The 4,770-nt window shown below is 49.9% G+C and overlaps 1 long non-coding RNA gene across 2 annotated transcripts in view; it reads right to left on the bottom strand.

The window, feature by feature from the left end:
- Nucleotides 1-1,168: 1,168 nt before the first annotated feature.
- Nucleotides 1,169-4,770, bottom strand: part of LOC102263000 — a 6,851-nt gene continuing 3,249 nt past the window's right edge. The window contains exons 1-3 of one of the 2 annotated variants that reach the window (XR_001362200.1): nt 3,367-3,431; nt 1,740-1,834; nt 1,169-1,331 (exon numbers count right to left, since the gene is read on the bottom strand). This is a non-coding gene — a long non-coding RNA (uncharacterized LOC102263000). Of the gene's footprint in view, nt 1,332-1,739; nt 1,835-3,366; nt 3,432-4,770 lie in introns of those variants that run through there. The other variant, XR_313618.2, reaches the window with a different exon arrangement.

The raw sequence follows: 4,770 nt of genomic DNA, 5'->3' as shown, positions 1-4,770 counted from the left end.
CTCTCCCTGCTGCGGGGCCAGTAAGTGGCTCTCGCACCCTTTCTCGGCCTCAGTTTCCCTTCCTGCAGTGATGGCAGACAGGGAGTTGTTGGATGGAACCCTAGTTCCCTTGGTGCACGAGTGAGGACTCCTCCCTGCCACTTGGAAGCACCTCCCAATTTAGCCTCCCTCCCGGAACTCCATAGCTGGGTGGTGGACAAGGGAACTAGAGGAGTCCTCAGAGGAAGGGGCCATTGGAGCTGGGGCTCTGATGGATGAGTAGGAGTTTGCCAGTCCAAAAGGGATTCGTGTCCCTGGCAGAAAAAAGAAAAAAGGTGCAAAGGACTAGAGCAGTGGTTCTCAACCTTCTGGCCCTTTAAATACAGTTCCTCATGTTGTGACCCAACCATAAAATTATTTTCGTTGCTACTTCATAACTGTAATGTTGCTACTGTTATGAATCGTAATGTAAATATCTGATATGCAGGATGGTCTTTGGCGACCCCTGTGAAAGGGTCGTTCGACCGCCAAAGGGGTCGCGACCCACAGGTTGAGAACCGCTGGACTAGAGGGACCATCAGCTAGCATGTAGAGATCAATCAGATAGATTGGGGGATGGGGGATGAGAAGGGACCTTGAATTCTGGGCTGAGGAATGATGGGGGATGGAGGGGTGTATGAAATAGCAGAGAGTTGAAGTCAGGAGATGTCTTGGGGTTAAGGCTGAGGCTACCAAGCTACCAGATCAGGCACACAGTTGGTGCTCAATAGGTGATGTTTGCTTGTACAGATAAACCAATAAATTAATAAATAACAGAATAAATTAATTCACTTATTCAGTAATTTGTTCATTCATCAAAAGTTCCCTGACACGGCCTCTGGGCCAGTTCCTTGCTAGGCAATCCTGGTTTCCAGGAGACCTTAGCTCCTGCCCATCCTTGGGAAGACAGAGCCAGGCACCAAGTCCCCTGCCCCATGTGAACAAGCACAGTACAGAAAAAGGGGCCTGGGGTGGAGGAACCTGGAAGGGAAGTCGAGGCTCCACTGGCTGGACGGATCAAGGAAAGGTGCACATAAGAGGAGACATGAGATGGGGTTCTGAAGCATGTATAGGAGTTTGACACATGTGACAAGTGGCTGGTTGGACTCTGTGAGGGCTCAGAGATGACTTACCGATGCCCCTTCCCTGGCGAGCACTCATCGCTGGCCCCCCACTCTCTTGATGTTTGCTTCCTCTTTCTCTGCCTGTCATTCTCCCATTGCATCTATCTGAAGACGCCTTTCTTCAGGGTTCAAGTCCTAGCTGGATGGTCTTGGGGGGGTCCCTTCCCTTCTGGGTCTCAGTTTCATCATCTGTGAAATGGGGACCAGTGAAAGTGGGAGGGTCAACAATGAGGCAATGCAACTCTGAGGATGGGAACAGTGCAGTTTCTTGGTGTCTAGGTGGGAGCTGGGAGGGTGGTAGGGGCATGGGGTGTTCAGGTATATTCCATGCAGGTCCTGTTGGGCAAGAGGTGGCCCCAGGGCACTCTGGAGGCAGCATGAAGAGGTCTCAAGCCAGCCTGCAGAGGTCAGTGGCTGCTGGCAACATGGCCATGGGCTTCCTTGCCATGGCCTGGCCCCTGGTGCTTGTCCGGGGGGCCAACACCTACTCCCTAGGGATACCATCTGAGTTGGGGGGCTCTGAGAAGTTGCATGTGACCCGCACCTATGCCTACAGCCCTGTGTCCAACTCATGCCAGTCCAGGCAGGCATACTCACAGGACAGCAGCCCGCCCATATCCCGGGGCGCTGGGTCCCCCTACAGCATTTCTATTGGCTGGGGGCGGTGGGGCCTCCACAGCGCTGGCCGGGAGCTGAAACAGAAACAAGAAGACTGAGCCTAGATGGCTCCAAACCCTAGAAGCACCTGCCAGCCTGTGCGCCTGCTGGAGGCCCGGGCAAGCCCTGCAAAACCACCCAGCCTCAGTCTCCCACCTGTGAAATGGTCTGCTTCCCAGGCATTGATATTCACCACACGCCCCCAAATGTGCCTGGGACATTGTGTCACATAAGAGCTGGGCGCCTTAGCCCTGGCCAATGTGGCTTAGTTGATTGAGCATTGTCCCCTACACCAAGGTCACCGGTTTGATTCCCGGTCAGGGCACATGGCCGGTTGCAGGTTCGCTCCTCAGTATGGGGCATGTAAGAGGCAGCTGATGGATGTTTCTCTCATAGATGTTTCTAGTTGTGTTGTGAGTGGGAAACACGCCAGATTTCAAAGACATGGTCCAGAAAAAGGTGTCATGCTAAAATGATCATATTTTTGAGATATAGAGTGATGTGAAACATTACAAAACTGTTCTTAATTCTACTAGAAAGTTGAAAATTATGTGTGTGGTTTGTCTTTTATTTCTACTGGCCGGGGCTGTTTGGACCCATAGGCCAAATCCAGATATTGCCTTTTATTTTTTTGGTGGCCCATGAGCTAAGAATGGATATTACATTTTTTAAAAATATTTTTATTAATTTCAGAGAGGAAGGAAGAGGGAGAGAGAGATAGAAACATCAATGATGAGAGAGAATTATTGATTGGCTGCCTACTGCACGCTCCCCACTGGGGATCAAGCCCGCAACCTGGGCATGTGCCCTTGACCGGAATCGAACCTGGGACCCTTTAGTCCTCAGGTCAATGCTCTACCCACTGAGCCAAACCAGCTAGGGCTGGATATTACATTTTTAAGTGGTTGAAAAGAATTTTTGTAAGTATATTTTTATTAATTTAAGAGAGGAAGAGATAGAAACATCAATGACGAGAGAGAATCATCAATCGGCTGCCTCCTGCATACTCACCACTGGGAATTGAGCCCGAAACCTGGGCATATGCTCTGACCAAATCAAACCATGACTTCCTGGTTCATAGGTCAATGCTCAACCACTGAACCACACCAGCTGGGTGAAAATAATTTTTTACAAAATACTATTACTCAAAGCTTGGAAATCACAAACTATTTAAATTTCGGTGCCCCACCCCCAAAAAACATACAAAAAAAGAAAACCAAAACTAACTAACTAAAATAAATAAATTTCGGTGTCCAAAGTTTTATTGGTGCCCAGCTAGTTGGCTTATTGACTGTTCACCTTCAGCATTAACCGTTATTGCAGAACTGGGTGGTCTCTGGACTGCAGAGTTGAAATACTGACTCTCTGGCCTTTTACAGATACGTTTGCCAACCCCTGGTCTAGGCTCTTGAGTCCCAGAACCCTAGAAATCCAGACTCAGACCTCCCAGACTTTGAAATCCTGGGGTTTCAGAGCTTAGACTATTTATATTTCCATACTTGAAGAATGGGGGGTCAGATCCAGACCATCTTAATACAGTGAATATTGAAATAAAGCAGGTTATAACTTTTCTGTTGATGGAGGGTCTTGCTTTCCATTTGTAAAAACTGCAACACCTGTGAAGCACAAGGAAGTGAAATGCAATAAAATGAGGTGTGCTTGTAATTACAGGACCTCTGCCCAAGGAACTCAGACTGGTCCTATATAATAAATGCTAAGTGTCCAGTGTCCGTTTAACCAATCAAAGTGTAATATGCTAATGATATGCTAAGTTCGCTCAACTGCTCACTATGACATGCACGGACCACCAGGGGGCAGATGCTCTTACCAGTTTAGCTTGCTGCTGCTGGGGTCCAGTCTGATCAGTACTGAGCCAGATAGGCCGGACATGCCCTGGAGCCCTCCCATGGTCCCTCCCCAGCTGGCCAACCTCCTGAGTTCCTCCCCAGCCCCGATCATGCACTGGTGGGGTCCCTCGGCCTGGCCTGCACCTTCTTGCAATCCGGGACCCCTCGGGGGATGTCGGAGAGCTGGTTTCGGCCCGATCCCGCAGGCCAGGCCGAGGGACCCTACTGGTGCACGAATTCGTAGACCTGGTGCAGGCCTCTAGTAGAATTATACTGGTATGATTCTGTGTAGTTAGTTCTCTGACTTCAGTGTCCCTGCCTTGGAGCCTGAGTTCAAATTATGACTGCCCACCTGGCTGTGTGGCCTTCCACAATTATGCTCCACCTTTCTGTGCCTCCCTCTCCTGTCTGTAAAGCACCTCTGCCCTTAGGACTGACATCTGTGGATCCATCTGTGTAATCCCTGAGATAAAAGCTGTTGAGTTACACATGTCAAAAATCTTAGGGATTTTGGCTTCAGCTGGGGAACCTGGCAGGGAGGTCTTGAGCTTCTGCAACTACCCTGTGCCCTTGAACCCACGGCACTCACTGACCAACCAGGCTGACTTCTGGGGAGACTGCAGGGGCTGGAGGACCAGTGGTTGCAGGTGCTTCGGGTGCTGGGCAGGGGTCTGAGCCCAGAGATATATTTTTAAATATATTTGTATTGGTTTCAGAGAGGAAGGGAGTGGGAAAGAGAGATAGGAACATCAATGATGAGAGAAAATCATTTATTGGCTTTCTCCTGCATGCCCCACACTGGGGATCGAGCTTGCAACTTGGGCATATGCCCTGACTGGGAACTGAACAGTGACCTCCTGGTTCGTAGTTTGACTCTCAACCACTGAGCCACACCAGCCAGGTGTAAGCCCAGGTGCCGGAAGCCGGTCCAGCCTTGCTGCTTGACACAGTCGCTGCAGGGAAGAGACATCTGCACAGCTTATGTTTCAAGGGACCTGGCATATATGGCATATATTTTTTTACAGAGAGGAAGGGAGAGGGATAGAGAGTTAGAAACATCAATCAGCTGCCTCCTGCACGCCCCCCACTGGGGATGTGCCTGCAACCAAGGTACATGCCCTTGA

Source organism: Myotis brandtii, unplaced genomic scaffold (genome assembly GCF_000412655.1).
Source record: "Myotis brandtii unplaced genomic scaffold, ASM41265v1 scaffold236, whole genome shotgun sequence".
NCBI classification, from domain to species: Eukaryota; Metazoa; Chordata; class Mammalia; order Chiroptera; family Vespertilionidae; genus Myotis; species Myotis brandtii.
The sequence above is the reverse complement of the archived record's forward strand: the minus strand, read 5'-3'. Positions and strand labels throughout refer to the sequence as shown.